This window comes from Dioscorea cayenensis, chromosome 9 (assembly GCF_009730915.1).
Source record: "Dioscorea cayenensis subsp. rotundata cultivar TDr96_F1 chromosome 9, TDr96_F1_v2_PseudoChromosome.rev07_lg8_w22 25.fasta, whole genome shotgun sequence".
Lineage (NCBI taxonomy): Eukaryota > Viridiplantae > Streptophyta > Magnoliopsida > Dioscoreales > Dioscoreaceae > Dioscorea > Dioscorea cayenensis.
In genome coordinates, this window is record NC_052479.1 from 5,933,115 (window position 1) to 5,956,684 (window position 23,570).

Genomic DNA, 23,570 nt, shown 5'->3' on the forward strand with positions numbered 1-23,570 from the left:
GCCACGTGAGTCATCCCCCGAGCCTGAGGGCATGAGGTTTGTGATTCTAGAGCATCAGGTTCGCTATGAGTGCTTGTCAAAACTCCGGTTCGGGCAGACTCGATTCCTCGACACGACTATACTGCGAGCTCTACAGCAGGGAGATGAGCTCGCTGATGAGGTAGAGGATCTTGTTTCAGCAAGTGGTTGGCGGCAGTTATTGACGATTAGAGAGCCAGCCATCCGAGATTTTGCACTGGAGGTGCTATCATCATTCGAGTTTGACAGATCGTACGCGAGCTTTGGCAGTTTGAACTCCATTCGGTTCAGAGTATTTGGACACCACCATAGCTTGAGCATTACTCAGTTTTCAGTACTAGTTGGCTTGTATGAGGAGGCATTCACAGATACGGAGGAGTACGCTCAGTTACCGACTAATTATCCTGGAACCTTGACCCCGCAGAGAGCTTACAGAGTGCTATGTGGTCAGGGTTAGTACGAGCCGGGGGTGTCCAAGGCCACGTGCCTTTCTCGACCTGCATAAGTACCCCATCTTTATCGATTGCCTTACCTTCTCCTTTATTCGTGCCTTCTTACTTGTGTTTTTACTTTGGAGAATTGAATCATTGTCACACTTATCATCATTGATCTTTCACATAGCTAAGAATCGAATTAAGTATTTTTATTCTCTATTCCCTGTCGATTCGATACCCGCTCATCCGGGATTATTACTTCGACAAACTTGTGTTCTTGCGGGATATACGCAAGGGGACCTTGTCAAGCACTACAAAGTCAATCGAAAAAATGTGCTTGTCCACCTTGACAAGCACGTCTTCAATGATGCCTCTCAGATGTCACACTATTTGGTCCGCTAGTTGCAAAGTCATCCGAGTAGGCCTAAGCTCGCCCAAGCCTAGCTTTTGAAAGAAGGTGTATAATGTCATTTCCTTACCTAGATTGCCATTATTTCACGGAATGATGAAGCTTCCCGGGTCTTTCTTCTTGTTCGGCATGTTCTTTTGCAATACTGTCGAGAATGAAGCGTCTAAAATCACTGAAGCACTTTCCTCCAACTCCCTCTTGTTAGTCAACAAGTCTTTCAAGAACTTCGCATACTTAGGCATTTGGGCCAATGCCTCAACAAAAGGAATATTGATGTGGAGTTGCTTGAACAAACTCAGGAACTTCTTGTACTGTTCAACCCCTTGGTCATTTTTCAATCTAGAGGGATATGGGATTCTTGGCTTGAAAGGTGGGGGTGCCATCTTTTTCTCCTTGCTTGTTCCCTCTTCCACCTCTATAACCTCGGGTGCGTGTTCTTTTGGCTTCTCACTCGAAAGCCTACCTTCAACCTCACGACCACTTCTCAAAGTGATCCCCTTCATGTGCACTCTAGGGTTGGTTTTTGTATTGCTCGGCAAGCTTCCATGTGGCCTTTCAGAGAGAGACTTCGCAATTTGCCCACCTGATTTTCAAGGTTATGCAAAGAGGCGGTGTGATTGCGAATTGTAGCCTCGATTGATTCAAACCTTGTATTTGCAGATTGCACAAATCGAGTCAAGTGCTTCTCTAAGTCAGTCATTCGGGTTTCCAGACCTGAGACTCTGTTTTCCACCTGAGTGCTTGTTGTTGTTGTTGTTGGAAACTCGGTGGCCCCATGGCCTTTTGTGGACCCTGATTACTCCATGATAAATTGGGATGATTCTTCCAACCAAAATTGTAGGTATTGCTATATGGGTTTCCTTGAGGTCTCATGCCATTACCTACAAAATCAACGTTCTCCACCGAAGAAACATCACCGATAGAGATCGGGCAATCGGAGGGAGCATGTCCTCCACAACACCCGGTGCAATTAGTCACGACCGCCACTCTATTTGAAGTTAGAAGATCTAACTTCTTACTCAAATTTTCCACTTGAGCCATCAATGAAGTTACTGCATCTATTTCATGGAGACCGGCCACCTTTTTCTTCTCCCTAGCATTCCATTGGTAGATGTTCGGCCCCATTTCCTCAATTAATTGATGGGCCTCATCTGGGGTCTTGCTACCTAAGGTACCTCCTGCTGCCGCATCCAAGAGTTGCCTTATACTCGGATTCAAACCGTTGTAAAAGGTCTGACCAATCATCCACTCCGGAAATCCGTGTTGCGGGCACATTCTCAAGAGTTCCTTAAACCTTTCCCATGTCTCAAATAGAGACTCCAATTCCAACTGAACAAAGGATGAAATCTCATTCCTAAGCTTTGCAGATTTTTCGGGAGGGAAATAACGGGCAAGGAAAGCTTCTACCATTTACTCCCATGTGGTAATCGATGCTCTAGGTAATGAGTGTAGCCACTGCTTCGCTCTCCCCTTTGGGAAAAATGGGAAGGCTCTCAACTTGATTGCATCATCCTTCACTCCATTTATCTTCAGCATATCACACACCTCGAGAAAACTCTCTATATGACTGGTTGGATCCTCATCGGCCAAACTGTTGAACTGTACGGATTGTTGTAACATGTTGATGAATGCCGGCTTCATCTCAAAGTTCTGAGCTGTGATCGGGGGACGCACAATGCTCGATTGTGTCCCCAACACTGAAGTTCTAGCATAATCAGATAATGTCCGCTGTTGCTCATTCTGTTCTGCCATGTTTTCAGATCCTTCTACTTCAAAATCAGCGAAATTAGACTATTCTTGCACAGGCTCTTCCCCTTTTTTTTTAAGTGTACATTCAAGCTCAGGATCTCCTTCAATTAATATTGAGGGATTCCCTCGGGTCATAACTTGGAGCTGTCCCCAAAAACAAAGAAAAAGAAATCAGAATGATGATAGAATAAGAAGATATGAAATGGAATGTATGGTGAAATAGCTAAGAAAACAAAGTGCAAAGTATCTCTAAACGCCTATTCCTCGGCAACGGCGCCAAAAACTTGACAAGGTCCCCTTGCGTATATCCCGCAAGTACACGTGTTTGTCGAAGTAATAATCCCGGATGAGCAGGTATCGAATCCACAGGGAATAGGGAATAAAAACACTTAATCCGCTTCTGAGCTATATGAAAGGTCACTAGTGATAAGTGTGACAATGATTAAATTCTCAAAAGTAAAAACAACAAGTAAGAGAGTACGAGTAAAGGGTGAGGTAATGCAATCGATAAAGATGGGGTACTCAGATAATGCTCCGCCTAGGACAATCGTTTCAAGTACAAGAATCCTCTATTATGCTTCCTAATCAACACAATGGTGAGTCATGGAAATCCTTAAATACATAGCCCCAAATCTATGGTCAACTATGCTTAACTCTATATATGTCCCGGAGGAGAGATTAGATAACCTCCCAACCTCGCAATCGCATAGAGTTGCAATGAGCTCTAGGGATTCCAAGTGATAAATCTCTTCCTAATTATAGACCTAACCCTTTGGTCCAGGTGGAAGGTCCCTAATCACAATTTAGCCCTAGATACTAAGATCACCTCAAAGCTTCACTCCGTTGCACGCGCAACTAAGCCCCAGTGGAGGGTTATCTCTTAGACCATTCACTCTATTATGGTCACAAAGAACTCGAGGAACGGGGGTAGAATCTATCACATTGGAGGGGAAAGGGGACTGTCCTGTACCTCTCGACTCACCCTCTAAACCCTTTCCAACCTAGCTTTGTCTAACCTCATGGTGTGTCACTCACTCATAAGGTTACCAACAAGAACTCTCAACCCTAGTGTCACTCTAGGGGAAATGTTCATACAATCAAGCATTCAAGGTTGGAACTCACAATAAACATCAATTAATTGAAAGCATAATAAAAAGATTCAATGAAACAAATACATCCTAGGGTTCACAAATACCCAAGTACCCACTAGGGGTTTAGCTCTCCATGGAGCTAAGTACAATCAAAGAAATAGAATGTAAAAGCAATGAATCCATAGAGAAATCCCCTCGATAGTCGTGTCGATGGTCTTGTGGAAAGTCCTCTACTCGTCGTCCAAAGATTCCCTCTTCCGGTATAGGATACGCCTCGACGGAAGCTCCCCTACCAACCTTCTTCCTAAGGAATGACGATGTCGGAGCCATAGAACCTCTCCAAAACCTTAGCCAATACCTCTCAAAACGCTAGCCGAAACCCTCTCTCAAGTTGGGGAAAAAATGGAGAAAAGAATGCTGAAATCGGGGTTGAATCGGCTTTAAATAGGGCTGGAATCGGGCGACCACACGGGCCTGTGGGTTTGTCACACGCCATGTGGAATTTCCACACGGGTGTGTATAATTTTCACACGCCCGTGCGGATTCCTTGAATTCTTGTTTTCTCGGCCGGCTGTGAATAGTGCTACTACAGTACTTTCGCTGCATTGTTCTGCTACAGTACCTGTCCTAAAAATACTTCCCGAGTCCATACTTTCATTGAGGTGACACAAATGGGCACAAGTTCACATCGTGGATTGCTTTGCTTCTTTAATGACGGACAAGTTGGTGGAGATCTTTTTCTATGTGCATAAGTCAGAATACTTGAGTGTGACTGCCCTTGTGCCCCTCCAAATAGTTGTGCTAACTCAAATACGAGGACGTTGGCACACACTCTAGCATCTCGCACCCGACCTATGTCTTCCCGTTTGAACCTTATCAAGATTTCCTCCAAAATCGGTGCATTAAGATCCACATTGGCTTTTTTCCTTCGTACTGGGCCTCACAACCCTATCTGCACGAAAGTAACATAAAAACACACATATTAATGTAGAAACCCGGGAAAAGTAATGCTCAACATAAGGAAAGAATGCTTCGCATTCATATCACACAAGCACTTATCAACAATAATTGTAACTAAGGTGAACCGCCATTGTCTATGTGAGCAGGTATATCAATCAAGAACAATACAAAGGATGTGTGCACTACGAAACTCCCCCTCCCCCACACTTAAGTTGTATATTGTCCTCAATGTACATATGCAAGCTCACTCAAATTATATATTAATGAATAATATATGTGGGCGAAGCAATCAAAACAATACTCCCCTAACTCCTAGTGTCATGTTTGATGGAGCTAAGTCCTTGGGAGTAATATTCTGACGGGTTGTGGTGCTCATACGGCCAAGTGCCAAAGCAATTTGGCCATGCCCATGACTAACTCTCAATTCCCAAGATGACAAGACCATATGCACGCATACACGAGGGGGTTCAGTGAAGCTCAAGAAAAACAAAAATCACTCGAGTATATAAAAGATAAAGCAATGAATACAACTCGAACTGCAAAATGAAAATAAACTCAGAAGGAGAATCCTTTCTGAGTGAACAAGTCTAAAATAAAATGCAAAATAAAGAAAATGCAGAAAAATAAAGTCAAATGTTGGTGTCACTCTCTGTCGGCTCCTCTGCTGCTGTTGGTGGTGGAGAAGCACATGGTGAATCCTGTGGTGCTAGAACAGGTGATGGGGTTGCTGGAGGTGTCGAGGGAGCCATGAACTCTGTGTAATGAGTAACCTGCGTAACCCTAATCTCGGCAATTTCTGCTCGAGCCTCAACCATCTCTGCTTGTATCACTCCCACCGCATTCTTGAGCCTCTCAAAGCGATCATGGGCTCGAGATGGTGAAAACATACGCACGGGGGGTGCATCCTCTTCCGCCGGAGATGCCTCGGTCTCCATCGGTGCTGGGTGAGGCTCGGGGGCAGGCTGGGAAGCCTCAGCATGATCACCCTCATCCTCAGCTATCTCTGGAGCTGGTAGCACCAAAGTATAAACCCCTATCCAAAGTCAACGGACCATGCCCATTAATCTCAGTGTCTCTAAACTTAGGGGAGTAGGTATACACGTCTTCTCAGCCCCACGAATTGAATCCAAGAGACCCATGCCCAGCACTAATCTTGTAATGTAGGGGCCTGAGAAGATCACTCCCAGTCTAGCATAATACCCCTGATGTCTGATGTACTCTGCCATGATGTGTCCTAAGTGAATCGGTACGCGCTGCACCATCGAGTACAAGTATAGAAGCTCCTGCCGGCTCAGAACAGTAGTGCTATCAACACGGCCATTCACCGACCTACTCATGATGGCATGTAAATATCTGTATGCAGGTCGGGAAAGGCACGTGGCCTTGGATACCCCGGCTCGTACAGACCTTGACCACATAGTACTCTGTAAGCTCTCTACGGGGTCAAGGCTCCAGGGTAATCAGTCGGTAACTAAGTGTACTCCTCAGTGTCTGTGAATGCCTCCTCATATAAGCCAAGCAGAACTGAAAACTGAGTGATGCTCAAGCTATGGTGGTATCCAAGTGCTCTAAACTGAATGGTGTCCAAACTGTCGAAGCTCGCGTAAGATCTATCAAACTCGAATGATGATAGCACCTCCAGTGCAAATTCTCGGACGGTTGGCTCTCTAATCGTCAATAACTACCTCCAACCACTTGCTGAAATGAGATCCTCGACCTCGTCAGCGAGCTCATCTCCCTGTTATAGATTTCTCAGTATACTCGTGTCCAGGAATTGAGTCTGTCCGAACCGGAGTCTCGACAGGCGTTCATAGCGAACCTAATGCTCTAGAATCGCGAAACTCATGTCCTCAGGCTCAGGGGATGACTCACGCGGCCTCTTATCAGCTTCCTTCTTCGAACAAGGTGCCATAATCTGCAAAATTTGAAGCGAAATCGATCAAACAAGTTGATAAACTAACTCTGCAGAAATCCACAAGGTCATGTGGAATTTTCGCACGCCCGTGGGCGTGAAAACCGCACGGCCGCGCCTTAAAACTCCAAAAATACACAGTGAAATTACCTCTTCTTCATTCTAAAACACAAATAATCTTTCTAATTGGATAAATGAAGCATTTTTCTCTAAATTCATCGATGGAAACCATGAATTTGCGAAGAAAATATTAAATAGGGCTTACCGACAATATGGGAAGAGAAAATCAAGAACCGGCCGGAAAACCTGGCAAAAATCCCACCAAATTGCCGCTATGAAGTCGGGAAATGATGTAAGAGTGTTTTCAGGTGACTGGAAGACGTGAAGAACGAGAGAAACTATTCTTCTTTAAAAAGAAATCGCACCCCTTGGCATTCTGTGCATCCACACAGGCTTGCGGAAATTACCAACGGCCATGTGCCTCATTACGAGAGAGCCACAGGGGCGTACACACGCCCCTGTGCGCTCTCTGGAAACACCTCATTGTCTCTGAACACTCTCCCACCAGCGTGCGGAAAATACCCACGCCCGTGCGCCCTTCCCACAGGGGCAACCGCACGCCCCTGTGGTTTCTCTGTACATCCGTGAAAAATCCCTAAGTGTTACACACGCCCGTGCGGAAATTCCCCACGCGCGTGGACATTCACATGCCCAACTCACAAGGGCACCCACACGCCCCTGTGTCTTCTCAGGATAAAAAGGGCTCCTCTGCAGAGTTTCACACGGCCATGTGGAAATTACCCACGCTCATGTACGTTTCACAAGGTCGCCCACAGGGGTGAGTTCACACCCCTGTGTGCTCTCGGGATAATCGGTCAAACTCTGCAGGAATTCACACACCCTTGCGTAAATTACCGATGGGCGTGCGATATTCGCTTGGTCGTTCATAGGGTCAGCCTTAGAAAAATCTGTAGGCTCTGCAGAAAGTTTCTGAACTTGTTTACACACTTAGAGCCTGCCCTAGTATGCGAGGTTTACCAGTGAGAAACATGGAATAAAGGTCAAATGACATAACTTCACCAATTCCACATGAAAACACACGATGAATATTCAAAGTTAACAAGAAAATCTCAGCATAAGCATCTAAAAATCAAGACACCAACACTTAATAATTTATTCATGCAAACAAACTAAACTAGAAGATAAGAAAACAGTAAACACTTGGGTTGCCTCCCAAGAAGCGTTTGTTTAACATCACTAAGCTTGACGTACCTTGTCTTACCTCACGGGGGTTCATGAATGAAAGTTGCCCTCTTACCCATGGCTTGAAAAGCATGATGTGCAAAGTCTCTTGACGGGAGAAGGTGAATTATCGGGCTTCGGACCACCTAACAATGATTCGTCCAACTTCTTTGTTTCACATCTGTCTCCAACAGACTTGGAATGTTTCCAGTGGCGTCTCCTAGCACTCTTCATTTTCCGGAGCACCTTCTTTAAGATCCCTGCGGTAGATGGTACTTCTTCCGTCGATCCAAGAATCATTACTTCTTCATAATCCTCATCTTGGCTGAACAAACCATTGTATGGCTCCGGATTGAACATTTCCTGCATGTATTCATCAACAATCTCATCAGTAGTGTCTAGAAAATATAAAGTATCATCAAAATCAAGAGAATGCCCCATGGCTTCAGCAAGGTGGTATGTGAGCTTGTCATCTCCAACCGTCAAAGTTAGCTCTCCGCCGTCCATGTCAATCAATGCCTTGGAAGTCCGCAAGAACGGTCTCCAAAGTATCAAAGGTACATCCACATCCTCATCGACGTCTAGCACTACAAAGTCAACCGGAAAATGTACTTGTCCACCTTGACAAGCACGTCTTCAATGATGCCTCTCGGATGTCATACTGTTCGGTCCGCTAGTTGCAAAGTCATCCGAGTAGGCCTAGGCTCACCCAAGCCTAGCTTTTGAAAGAAGGTGTTCGGCATGTTCGTTTGCAATACCGCCGAGCATGAAGCATCTAAAATCACTGAAGCACTTTCCTCCAATTTCCTCTTGTTAGTCAACAAGTCTTTCAAGAACTTCGTAAACTTAGGCATTTGGGTCAATTCCTCAACAAAAGGAATATTGATGTGGAGTTGCTTGAACAAACTCAGGAACTTCTTGTACTGTTCATCTCCTTGGTCATTTTTCATTCTAGAGGGATAAGGGATTCTTGGCTTGAAAGGTGGGGGTGCCACATCTTTCTCTTTGCTTGTTCCCTCTTCCACCTCTATAACATCGGGTGCATGTTCTTTTGGCTTCTCACTCGGAAGCCTACCTTCAACCTCACGACCACTTCTCAAAGTGATCGCCTTCACGTGCTCTCTAGGGTTGGTTTCTATATTGTTCGACAAGCTTCCATGTGGCCTTTCAAAGAGAGACTTTGCAATTTGCTCCACTTGATTTTCAAGGTTATGCAAAGAGGCGGTGTGGTAGCGAAGTGTAGCCTCGACTGATTCAAACCTTCCATTTACAGATTGCACAAATCTAGTCAAGTGCTTCTCTAAGTCATTCATTCGGGTAACCAGACCTGAGACTCTGTTTTCCACCTGAGGGCTTGTTGTTGTTGTTGGAAACCCAGTGGCCCCATGGCCTTTTATGGACCATGATTACTACATGAGAAATTGGGATGATTCTTCCAACTAGAATTGTAGGTATTGCTATATGGGTTTTCTTGAGGTCTCATGCCATTACCTAAAAAATCAACGTTCTCCACCGAAGAAACATCACCGATAGAGATCGGGCAATCGGAGGGAGCATGTCCTCCACCACACCTGGGGCAATTAGACACGGCCGCCACTCTATTTGAAGTTAGAAGATCTAACTTCTTACTCAAATTTTCCACTTGAGTCGCCAATGAAGTTACCGCATCGATTTCATGGAGACTGGCCACCTTTTTCTTCTCCCTAGCATTCCATTGGTAGCTGTTTAGCCCCATTTCCTCAATTACTTGACGGGCCTCATCGGGGGTCTTGCTAAATAAAGTACCTCCTGCTGCCGCATCCAAGAGTTGCCTTGGACTCGAATTCAAACCGTTGTAAAAGGGCTGAACAATCATCCACTCTGGAAATCCATGTTGCCGGCATTTTCTCAGGAGTTCCTTGAACCTTTCCTATGTCTCGAATAGAGACTCCAATTCCAACTAAACAAAGAATGAGATCTCATTCCCAAGCTTTGCTAATTTTCCGGGAGGGAAATAACAGGCAAAAAAAGTTTCTACCATCTCCTCCCATGTGGTAATTGATGCTCTAGGTAATGAGTGTAGCCACTGCTTCGCTCTCCCCTTTAGTGAAAATGGGAAGTGTCTTAACTTGATGGCATCATCCATCACTTAGTTTATCTTCAGCATATCACACACCTCAAGAAAACTCTCTATATGACTGTTTGGATCCTCATCGGCCAAACCGTTGAACTGTACGGATTGTTGCAACATGTGGATGAATGCCAACTTCAGCTCAAAGTTCTGAGCTGTGATCGGGGACGCTACGATGCTCGATTGTGTCCCCAACACTCGAAGGTGCAGCATAATCGAGATAATGTCCGTTGTTGCTCATTCTGTTCTATCTTGTTTTCAAATCCTTCCACTTCCAAATCAACTAAATTAGACTGTTCTTGCACATGCTCTTTCCCTTTTCTTCTAAGTGTACGTTCAAGCTCAGGATCTTCTTCAATCAATATTGAGGGATTCCCTCGGGTCATAACCTGGAGCTGCACCCAAAAAGAAAGAAAAAGAAATCAGAGCAATAATAGAATAAGAAGATATGAAATAGAATGTATGGTGAAATAGCTACGAAAACAAAGTGCAAAGTATCTCTAAACGCCTATTCCTCGGCAACAATGCCAAAAACTTGACAAGATCCCCTTGCGTATATCCCGCAAGTGCACGGGTTTGTTGAAGTAATAATCAAGGATGAGTGGGTATCGAATCCACAGGGAATAGGGAATAAAAACACTTAATTCACTTCTTAGCTATGTGAAAGATCAGTAGTGATAAGTGTGACAATGATTCAATTCTCAAAAGTAAAAAAACAACAAGTAAGAGAGTACGAGTAAAGAGGGATGTAAGGCAATCGATAAAGATGGGGTACTCGGATAATGCTCCACCTAGGACAATCGTTTTCAAGTGCAAGAACCCTCTATTATGCTTCCTAATCAAAGCAATGGTGAGTCGTGGAAATCCTTAAATACATAGCCCGAAATCTAAGGTCAACTATTCCTAACTCTATACATGTCCCGGAGGAGAGATTAAATAACCTCTCAACCTCGGACTCGAATAGAGCTGCAATGAGCTCTAGGGATTCCAAGTGATAAATCTCTTCCTCATTATAGACCTAACCCTTTGGTCCAGGTGGAAGGTCCCTAATCACAATTAAGCCCTAGATACTAAGATCACCTCAACGCTTCACTCCGTTGCACGCGCAACTAAGCCCAAGTGGAGGGTCATTGCCACTCTTTCTTGGATTTGCCTCAGATGTGCTAGGCAAGTTTCCTTGTTGTCTCTCTGTTAGCATACCTGCCATTTGACTTAACTGAACCTCCAAATTCCTGATTTGTGCAGACTGATTTTGCAAGCTAGTGCGAGTTTCATTCATGAACTGCGTTTGAGTTGTAGCTAACTGAGCCATTGCTTCCTCCAGATTTATTTTCTTCTCTTGGGGTGGGTTGCTCTGTTCCTGCATGGTTGAGTTATTTTTCCAAGACAGGTTAGGATGATTCCGCCATCCTGGATTATACCTATTGGAGTAGGGGTTATCTTGTTGCCTATTGAAATTCCCCACATATTGAGCTTGCTCTACTGTCATCATTTGCGAAAAAGAATTACCAGCTGGACATTCAAAGCTTTGATGAGGCCCATTACACATTTCACAAGCCAGAGATGTAGTCTTTACTGCATTTGCTAGCAAATTATTATTCTGTAACTGCTTTGAGAGAGCTGCTATTTGGGTTGAAAGGTTGGTAATAGCATCTATCTCATGTACTCCAGCCACCTTCCTTGGCATGTTTCGCTCATTAGGCCATTGATAGTTGTTAGCAGCCATATCTTCTAGCAATTCATATGCCTCATCAATAGTTTTTTTCATTAAAGCTCCACCTGCAGATGCATCCACTAGTGTTCTGGTGGTGCTGTTCAGGCCTTGGTAAAAGTTTTGAATCTGCATCCACTTCTGCAACCCATGATGAGGACATTTCCTTAATAATTCCTTGTATCTTTCCCATGCCTCATATAATGTTTCGCCTTCATATTGAGCAAAATTGTTGATTTCAATCCGCATCTTTGCTGTTTTGGCTGGTGGAAAGAATTTGGCAAGGAATTTCTGAACAAGATCATCCCATGTCACAATGGAATCTGGTGGCAATGAATTCAACCAGTTTCTTGCTTTATCTCTTAGAGAGAAAGGAAATAGACGTAAGCGAACTGCTTCATCGTCCACTCCATTATACTTAAATGTATCACAAACTTCAAGAAAGTTCGCGATATGAAGATTGGGGTCTTCATTAGGTAGCCCATTGAACTGAATTGCTTGAATCATTTGAAGAGTCACCGGCTTCAGCTCAAAGTTGTTCGCCTGAATGACTGGACGCCTAATCGCAGGTTGAATGCCAGTTGATGGCATCGTATAATCACGCAAAACCATTGGTTGATTGACCACCATTGGATTATTAAATACTTGCTCATTTGCTGGTGCATTGTCCCCAGCTCTTGCTTCCTCAGGATTATCCATAGCTTCTGGCGATTGATTATTTGTAAGTCTTTTCTCCTTCCTGTTCCTGCGACACGTACGTTCTATTTCAGAGTCAAAAGGTATGAGACTTTCAGTACCAAATTTTCGCATTCAATTTCAACAATTTTGATTAAAATAGAGAGAAAAAAAAATCAAGAACAAAGAATTATGAAGCAAAACTAGAGTTTTTTTTTTCTTGATATTAATAAAGAACACAATCCCCGGCAACGGCGCCAAAAACTTGTTGATTATGATTTATATAACGCAAGTATACGCTATCGCAAACAAGTAATATAATGATAAGAGAGTATCGTTCCCACGAGGATTGAGTTTATTAATTACCGAAATTACTAACCCTAATTCTACTTGATTAATGAAATTGAAGAGGTTTAATTTAGGAAATTTAATTCAAGGACTAGAGAGAGAGAGATAGAGATAAGGAGAAATCAATGTCAAGAGATTCTAGGGTTTCCGAGTTCACCTAGACTAATTCCACCTAGATCATCTAATTCAATCAATCAATGTTTGTTTCTTATGTTGTCATCAAATTTCCCTAAATTACATATTGATCTTTCTCAAGCATCAATAGCATATTCCACTAGATAAGTTAACATCATCTCTGAGATAACTGTGAACCTATGGAACTCATTAAGCTCTAGAAATTTATAATGATGCATACAACCTCATAAATATCTCTATCTTATGATGATTGTATAAAATTTCAACCAAGACCTAATTCAATTATCACCTCTCGGTCTCAAATCAAATTAATAATCATGCAATTGGTGATCAAGCAATCACAAGCATTAAGCATAGATTAAAATATCCAACATAGTCTTGAAACAAGCATCAATTAAATTAAACAAAGATGAATCTAGGGTTTCATAGTCTGGCTACATCGTAGCCCTAGAAAAAGTATTTAGAACATAATGATTGCAAAGTTCGACATATTAACAAGGTTCATAATCAAATAAACAAAGAAAAACTAAAAACTAAAGCCTGGCAATGAATCCGCGCCGAAACTTCGCTCCCGATCTCTTGATCTCCGAAATTCTCCTCCTTTTTCGTCTCAACCCTAGCCCCTTTTATAACATAAAAATCGGGGTAGCGCCTAGGCGCCAAAGACTGTAGCGCCTAGGCGCTATACTTTCTGTTTTGCACCTCTTGATGTTGTAGCGCCTAAGCGCTGCATGCTAGCACCTAGGCGCTAGATTTTCTCTTTTACATGTTCTTCCTTCAAATCATTTTCTTTCTTTCCTACAATGCAATAACAATAAGATTAGGAGTAAAATTGGTTCAAAATAATTCAAATTTAATTTATTATGAGTTAAAGAAGGTCTATATATTAAGTGCAAATTATACTCATCAATCTCTTAGACCATTCACTCTATTATGGCCACAAACAACTTGAGGAATAGAGGTAGAATCTATCACATCGGAGGGGAAAGGGACTCTCCTGTACCTCTTGACTCACCCTCTCAACCCTCTCCAATCTAGCTTTGTCTAACGCTCGTGGTGTGTCACTCACTCATAAGGTTACCAATAGGATCTCTCAACTCTAGTGTCACTCTAGGGGAAATCTTCATACAATCAAGCATTCAAGGTTGGAACTCACAATAAACATCAATTAATTGAAAGCATAATAAAGAGATTCAATGAAACAAATACATCCTAGGGTTCACAAATACCCAAGTACCCACTAGGGGTTTAGCACTCCATGTAGCTAAGTACAATGAAAGAAATAGAATGTAAAAGTAATTAATCCATAGATATACCCCCTCGATAGTCATGTCGATGGTCTTATGGAAACTCCTCTACACGTCGTCCAAAGATTCCCTTGTCCAGTATAGGATACGCCTCGACGGAAGCTCCCCTACCAACCTTCTTCCTAAGGAATAACGATGTCGGAGCCGTAGAACCTCTCCAAAACCCTAGTTGAAACCCTCTCTCAAGTTGGGGAAAAGATGGAGAAAAGAATACTGAAATCGGTGCTGAATCGGCTTTAAATAGTGCTAGAATCGGGTGACCACACAGGCCTATGGATTTTTCACACGCCCATCTGGAATTTCCACACAGGCGTGTATAATTTCCACACGCCCGTGTGGATTCTCTGAATTCCTATTTTCTCGGTCGGCTATGAACATTGCTTCTACAGTACTTTGCTACAGTGTTTTGTTACAGTACTTGGCCTAAAATACTTCCCGAGTCCATACTTTCATCGAGGTGACGCAAACGGGCACACGTTCACGTTGTGGATCGCTTTGCTTCTTTAATGATGGACAAGTTGGTGGAGATCTTGTTTTATGTGCATAAGTCGGAATCCTTGAGTATGACTGCCCTTGTGCCCCTCCAAATGGTTGTGCTAACTCAAATACGAGGAGGTTGGCACACACTCTAGCATCTCGCACCTGACCTATGTCTTCGCGTTTGAACCTTAGCAAGATTTCTTCCAAAATCGGTGCATTATGATCCACATTGGGTTCTTTCCTTCATACTCGGCCTCACAACCCTACCTGCACGAAAGTAACATAAAAACACACATATTAGTGTAAAAACCAGGGAAAAGTAATGCTCAACATAAGGAAAGAATGCTTCGCATTCATATCACAGAAGCACTTATCACTAACTTTATACTATATCCCGGCGGAGAAATCAAACAGTCTCAACACCTAACACTATATAAAGTTGCATGGAGTTCCAGGGATTCCAGGTGATAAACCCTATTCCTATTTGTAGACCTAACCCTTTGGTCCAGGTGAAAGGCCCCTAGTCACAATTAAGCCCCAGATGCTAAAGTTCACTTCAACGCTTCAATTTGTCACTCGCATAACTATGCCGCAGCGGAGTTCATCCTCTAGCACTTCACTTTTTTGTTGCCGCAAAGAACTCAAGAAAATGGATCTAGGATAAATCACACGGAGGAAAGGGGATGCTACTGCTACCTCTCGACTCACCCTCTCAACTCTCTCCAATCTAGCTGAAAAAGCGGCTTTAAATAGAGTGGAATCGGGTTTCCACATGGGCATGTGGATGTTCCATACGACCCTGTGGAATTTCCATACGGGCGTCTTGAATTTCTACACGCCCGTGTGGATTCTATGGAATTCTGATTTTCGGCAAAAACACTCCCGTTTATGCCGTAGATCGCGTCACTTTTTCAATAAACGGTTTCATTGGTGAAGATCTTGCTATCATTGCACAAGTTGGGATACGTAAATTTGACTGCCTTCATGCCCCTCAAACTCATTATAATGGCTTGAATACATAGAGGTTGGCAGACATTCACGTATCTTAGAGCCCCACTACATCTTCGCATTTGTTTCTTCCAAGATTACAACAAATAGATGCGTTTACGATCTACTTTTTGATTTCTTTTTATTAATACTTAGCTTTACAAACCTACATGCGCAAAAAAACACAAATACACATGTATTAGTGCTTAAAACCCTGATAAAAAGTCATGCTCATCATAAGGAAAGAATACATCGCATTCTTAACACACAAGCACTTATCACATCCTAAGGTTCAAGTGTGTGCTCAAAAGCGATATTGCATCTATGGTTCTCAAATACACGAATGTATAATAGGGTAACTGTGCATCTCAAACACATCAAGTTTTGCAATCACAAGTAGCAATCACAACTATAGTCATCCATGCACCAAGTTTTACCAAAGTATGTGTGCACATCAAACACTTCAAGTTTTGTAATCACAAGAAGCAATCACAACTATGGTCATCCATACACCAAGTTTTTTCAAAGTATGTGTGCACATCAAACATATCAAGTTATGCAACACAAGATTTAACATTAGAATCTAAAGAACATTGTAGACACTAAAAACAATTAGTCAAAGCATACAAAACATTGTATATCAACACCCAAGGGCATCGTGGATGGTTAGCCCCTCATGGATGAGTACAACAAGGAAGAAATAAATGAAAATCTAGAGAAAGAGGACATGATTCTCCCCTTTCTGCACAAGATGATCTTCATTGGTGCCAACCCCACTTCTCTTGTGCCTCCAACTCGCCCTTGATCTCCATAGATGGTGTTGTAAAAAGCCCTGATCTTCGATCTCATACATGTCATCCCAGTGGAGAAAAGAATCCCCGAACAAAGATGATCCCAAAACCCAAGAATTCTGAATTAATATGTCACATTTCGGGCTTAAAGCGATCCACATACGAATTTGCTATGGTGTGTCCCCAATGATGGTTGATTGAAATAGGCTGGAATATTTAAAAGAAGAGACACGATTATGTCATGCCCGTGTCTAGCCTATACCTGATCATCGAAGAGCTTCAGTTAGTGGTACCCTTGTATCGAGGCGGCTTGAGTCGAGATTTTCACGAGGAGCAGCGCCGCGAGTCGTGCGAGCTACACGTATCAAGCCTGATTACACAATCCTGTTTATGTTCTTTCTCATTTTTTTCCAGGCCGTGGAATTTAAGGGGGCATCACACAGTTGTGCAATGCTGGTGTTAGTCCTGAAACTTAATAGAACCCTGATTCTTCTACTCAATTACTCCCCGAATTCACTCCACTTTGCTTCGAGCACCTGATTTTTGTACATGAACAAAAAATACTCGGAATAGCACCTCAAATGGATAAAATCGTGCTAAATGATAAGTAAATGAGTGCAAAGAGGGTGAGTGAATACAATAGAAAATGCACTCATCAGATTCAAATATAGTAGGCATTCTGAAAAGAAAACATATGAATAGTAGTTTGATTAAAAAATAGTAGACATTCAAAAATAAAACATACTATTACGGGTTTGTTTCAAAAATATGAGACATTTCTAAAAGAAAACATAGGATTAGGGTTTCATTGAAAATCGGTGACATTTCCAAAAGAAATCATAGAATTATGGTTTTCATTCAAAAATAGTAGATATTCCAAAAAGAATACATAGGATTAGGGTTTTGATTAAATTATAGTAGTCATTATGAAAAAAAAAACATAGGATTAGTGTTTCCATTAAAAAATGCGAGACATTATTATAAGAAAAACTAGGATTAAGGTATGAATTGAAAAATAGTAGACATTACCAAAAAAAGAAAGGCTTAGGGTTTTGACTGAAAAATAGGTGTCATTCCAAAAAGGAAAGAAAGGATTAGGGTTTTGATTGAAAACCGAAAAAATAGGAGACATTACTATAAGAAAACTTAAGATTATAGTTTTGATTGAAAGATAGAAGACATAATGAAAAGAATACAAAGGATTAGGTTTTTGAAAAATAGGATTAGGGTTTTAATTCAAAAAATGTGACATTCCAAAATGAAAACAAAGGATTAGGGTTTTGATTCAATGATTGAAAACATAGGATTAGGGTTTTGATTAAAAAATAGTAGACATATGGAAAAGAAAATATAGAATTAGAGTTTTGATTGAAAAATATGAGACGTTTCAAAAAGAAAGCATAGGATTACAATTTTGATTGAATAATTTGAAACATTACTATAAGAAAATATAGGATTAGGGTTTTGATTCAAAGCTGAAAATAAGATAAATTCCATAAAAGAAAACATAGGAATATGTTTTTTTTTTCAAAAATAGTAGACATTCCAATAAAACAAAGGATTAATATTTTTAATTGAAAAAAATAGTAGACATTCCAAAAAGAAATCATATGTTAGGGTTTTTGATTCGAAACTAATAAATTGATGACATTAAGAAAAGAAAACATAAGATTACGGTTTTTGTTTGCAAAAATAGGTGGCATTCAAAAACTAGGATTATTTGTCACACCTCGACTGTGGGTCCAACCTATGGCATACCACCACGACAACCCAGAGAGAGGTCAAACATACGCCTCAACCAAAAGATTCGACGTAAAAGGCTAACTCTGTTCTCTGTACAATGTTATTATAACCTCAAGGAATAATTTAACAAATGAGGACAAATAACAACATTTCTACACAAAAACATCAATTTAACACAAGTTAGACACATGGATAATCACAACATAGAAAGTCATAACAACAATGATAACATCCCCCAAACACTGGGCACAGTTTTTCAAACAACACTGGAGAATAGCAACATACATGAACACTCAAGGAAGAAAAAAAATATACAAATGGTCCGACACCATGCATGCCGAGTACTATAATATACATACATAGACTTAAAGTAAATACACTGAAACAAAATCTTGGCAACTATTTCACGTCTGCATCGCTTCACTAAACTAACACCTGGGAAGAAGAAAGAGGGCCTGAGTAACTTGGTTACTCAGTGAGGGGAATTGTATGGAACTAGAAAATCATAAATGTCAAAATAATATAAGCAATATAACAATAAACTTTTAAAGAGTTTACCAATACCCAAAATAAAGAAAATAGTAACCATATAGTAACACTAAAATTACAAAGAACAAAGTATACCAACAAACATATTTACAATAACAATTGATTAAAGCCAAGCGCTAACTCAAACAGGAATCACTTTCCAAACAATTCAAGAAATATAAGTCTGCGGAAAAAAACAATAGCTAAACAAAAATAATTTTCTTTCCATAATTTCAAACCCAGGTATTTGCATAACACGAAGTTTAATAGTTGTAACATGTTAAATGATTCAAAGGGCAATCATAACCAAGATAGTATAATTAACTTGACGCAGAAACAAGAACCCATGTTCACATAAACAATATCGCTATTAATAACCATTTTTAAAAGCATAAATGATTTAAAACCAATTATAATTCAAAGGCATCCATTACTTTCAATATTTCAATTGATGACGGATCATAGTAAATAGCCTCAAAATAATTAGGTTACCAAGTGACGGACAAACATGGAACTATAGCTTATACATGAATAAATAGAAAATGCGAGACAAGAATAAGCTTTAAAAGTCAACAATGATAAAAATATTGTAGACATCAAGTATGAAACCATGAATGTGAGCCTTTCACCAAGAAGTACAAGTCAACAACCTTTTTAATTAAATGGGAAGCAGAAACATGTCTAAAATCCAAAAATTATACATTTTCTTTCAATAACTCAACAATTGAAAATATTGAAAAAATAAATGTATAAATAAATAAATGAAATGTCGATAGTATAAAAAATTGCCTTGAAAACCCTTCATCACTAATCATGGCCTTGGTTAGGTCTAGAGCCACCAAGACACGCGTATCTTGGCGTTAGCCATTGGGGAACCCAGTGGGGTGACTCGAGGGCACCTAACCACGCACACCTTTCAATGTTTCTACACGCCCCCTGAAAGGGTGAAACCTCATTTAAGTACTCCACACCACCTCAACTAGGCCTGCCCGTGGAAACTCAAACCCTTACTGCAGTAAGTATTGGGGATTCCCCCATGTCACCATTGAAATATTAAATAACAATACAACCCGTAGGCTAAGTATACACATCAATATGATAGCATAAGTCTCATCAAGAGATCATAAGTTTTCACCAACTTTCACTCCAATAGTGAATAACATGTTTATAACATCTTCAATGAAAACATTTTCATCAAGAACATCATACAAGAGTATTCTTTGAAAATATACTTCAAATATAGCATCAATCTCATCAAATTATCACAAGGTTTATCATATATAACTTTCACTCCATTAGTGAGTAAGCTATTCAAAACACCACATTTGGACATCTTTTAATCAAATAAGCATCATTTGAAAAATAATCCTTGAGTATACTTTTCAAGAATAACTTCAATAATAACACAAAATGTGTTGCAGAAAGGGTTTGCGTAAACTCATTTAATATCATAACAAGAGTCCCAAGTTTCGTAAAAACATACATTTTGGAATATTTAAAACACAATAATAAAGTTTTCAAATACAAATACGACATTCTTGTAAGTATCTTTGAATGAAATCAGTCATGATCCAATTATTATTTTTTCAGACACCATAGAAAACAATTCGAGAACTTTTAGAAATGTTGACATATCATTTTAAAGAAAAATGTAAAATCATTCTCATCTTAAATTCTCAACTTTTCACATAAACCATCCTCACTCCAAGGATGAGTAAATTGCACATATCAAATCAAATAAATGCTATCGACAATCATAAAAACAAATTTTTAATATAGGAAGACACCAATTTCAATAATTCCTTGAAGATGTATTTCAAGAACTGAGGTTTTTCAACACAAAATAACGTTATAGTAAATATTCTAAATATATTATTTAAAAAACCGACCATAATTTTAGAGGAGTGAATCAATTGACCATAAGCCTCCAAAGAGATCCTTATTCATGAAGAAAGCATCATGTAAGAGCAACCTTTGAAAGTAAAATATAAGTATAACATCATCATAATGAAATTCAACTTTGTTGGCACAAGTCATTTCGTCATTATAACAAAAACATCAAGTTTTCTTGAAAATACACACTTCGAAACGTATGATCCAAAACATAGAGTTTCCTATCACAAGTAATGTATAATTTTCAAATGTTCTTGAAATAAGTTAAAAAATAAATCATCATAGTTTATAAATGCCATAGAAAACATTTTCAAAGAGTGTTAGCAACCATAAATTATCATTCAAAGGGCAAGAGCAACTTAAACATTTTGGAAACATGCATGATTTATAATCCATAATTTAGTAAATACCACTCACAAACTTAGCGAGCTAAAACACCAGAGTGTTACTTATGTACTGGCTCTTTTACTTTGCTTGAACTCTCACCTCCTAGAAGCAATTAAGCAACCCAAAACAACAACCAAACATCATCAACAACTTGATAAACTTGAATGAAGGAAAATGCTCCAAATGGGAAAATATTTGCTCCTAGGGGTTGCTAAGCATTCTAACAAGAAGATATAACAAGAATGAAACTCTCACAACCATCAAAACTAATAAGAAAAGCAAAAGAAACTCAACTTGCTTCTTTTTTACAGTAACCCTTATGAAGAGATGAAAGATCTCTCTCAATTCTCAATGGATTCAAGGTTTTACAACTTCAAACTTCTTCTATACTCTAGATCCAACCAAAACTAGGATTTTACACTAATAACCTCAAAGAAATTCAACAAAAAGAGAAAGGGAAAAGAAGAAGACCAAGGGGCCTTACCTCAAAGCTTCTCCAAAACACCAAGGAAAAGCACTTCTCAAGAGAGAAAGAAGAGATCTTCAAGTTTGTTCTTGATTTAAGGCAAAAGATGATGGGTTTGAGAAGTGGAGATGAAGGTTCTAGAGGAGAAGGAAAGTGAAAGGGAAAAGGGCTCAAGGAAGAGTGTAAAAAGAATGAGAAAATGATAAGAAAAATGGCTTTTAAACCCTAAAATCTCGCCCTATGCCGAGTTCCATACAGCCCATCTGACCCCATGACCTTATAGAAAGTTTTACGGACATTCATACCCGAGGTGCATCTGACCCCATATGAACCCCGTCATGCCCGTTCAGCCTATACAAAATGGGTCTAAGCCACTCAATTAATTGCTGTTTGACCTCCTTTTTATGATAACGACTTGGGATACTCTAAAACACTATCACACATTAAAATTACTGACCAAAACAAGTTGAAACACTAAGGAAGAAATACAAAAAAGTTGAATTACCACATTATTGTTTTGATTCCAAAATATAAGATATTTTGAAAAGAAAACAGAGGATTAGGGTTTTGATTCAAAACTGAAAAATAAGACACATTCCGAAAAGAATACCTAGGATTAGGGTTTAGATTAAAAAATAGTAGACATTACTATATGGAAAAAAGTAGGATTATAGTTTTAATTAAGAAATATGAGATATTACGAAAACAAAATATAGGATTAGAGTTTTGATTGAAAACTAAAAATATAGGATTTTGATTCAAATATTGTAGGCCTAGCGAAAAGAAAAAATAGAATTAGGGTTTTTCATTAAAAATAAGAGGCATTCCAAAAGGAAAACATACAATTAATATTTTTATTCGAAAATAGGAGATATTACTATAAGAAAACATAGAATTAAGTTTTTGATTCAAACACTAATCCAATGTTTTCTCATATTAATGTGTCATATCCAAAATTGGGGTTTGAATCAAAATCCTAATTGTATCTTTCAGAAAAAGAAGACATAGAATTATAGTTTTCATCCAAAAAAATATGACATTCTAAACATAAAACAACAGATTAGGGTTTTGATTCACAATTGAAATATAGGACACATTCCGAACAAAACATAGGATTAGGGTTTGAGTCAAAAATAGCTGACAATACGTAAAGAAAGGAAATGATTAGGTTTTTGATTGAAAAATAGGAGAAATTCTTGAAATAATAAATAGGTTAGGATTTTGATTCAAAACTGATAAATTGTAAACATTAAGAAAAGAAAGCATAGGATTCATGCTTTGATTGAAAGATAGGAAACATTCTGAAAAAAAAACATAGGATTAGGATTTTGATTGAAAGATAGAAGACATTCCGAAAAGAAAATATAGGATTACGGTTTAATTCAAATATACAAGGCATTCCAAGAAGAAAACATAGGATTAGGGTTTTGATTAAAAAAATAGGAGACATTACTATAAGAAAATATAGGATTAGGGTTTTGAATGAAAATAAGAGATATTACTATAAGAAAACATAGGATTATGGTTTTGATTAAAAATAGTAGATATTCTAAAAAAAAACATAGGATTAGAGGTTTTGAATGAAAAATATGAGACATTCGAAAAAGAAAACGTAGGATTATTGTTTTTTTATTTAAAAATAGATTACATCCCCAAAAGAAAACATAAGATTGGGGTTTCTACTAAAAAATAGGAAACATTCCAAGAAAGAAACTTAGGATTATTTTTGATTAAAGAATATGAGAAATTGCGAAAACAAAACATATGATTATTGTTCTTAATCAAAAATAGCAAACATTCCCAAAAGAATACATAAAGTTCGGATTTTTATTCAAAAATAGGAGGCATTAAAAATAAATATAGGATTAGAGTTTTGATTAAAAAATAGGATATGGGTTTAGATAAAAAATATGAGACATCACAAAAGAAAATCATACGATTATTGTTTTGATTCAAAAATAGTAGACATTGCCAAAAGAAAACATAAGATTAGTGTTTTGATTTAGAAATAGGAGACATTACTATATAAAACATAAGATTAGGGTTTTGATTCAAAAATAGTAGACATTCTAAAAAGAAAATATAAAAATAGGGTTTTGATTGAAAAATAGGGGACATTACTATATGAAAACATAGGATTAGGGTGTTGATTAAAAAATAGTAGAAATTACGAAATGAAGACATAGGATTAGGG

General features: G+C 39.3%; 3 non-coding genes across 3 annotated transcripts; all 3 read left to right on the forward strand.

Moving 5' to 3' along the window:
- The first annotated feature begins 2,116 nt into the window (after nt 1–2,116).
- Nucleotides 2,117–2,223, forward strand: LOC120269529. Its single transcript, XR_005539180.1, has one exon. It is a non-coding gene; the product is annotated as a small nucleolar RNA R71 (small nucleolar RNA).
- Nucleotides 2,224–9,680: 7,457 nt separating this feature from the next.
- On the forward strand, nt 9,681–9,787 carry LOC120269782. The gene has a single exon (XR_005539418.1). It is a non-coding gene; the product is annotated as a small nucleolar RNA R71 (small nucleolar RNA).
- A 1,994-nt stretch (nt 9,788–11,781) lies between these two features.
- On the forward strand, nt 11,782–11,888 carry LOC120269566. The gene has a single exon (XR_005539216.1). It is a non-coding gene; the product is annotated as a small nucleolar RNA R71 (small nucleolar RNA).
- Nucleotides 11,889–23,570: the final 11,682 nt, after the last annotated feature.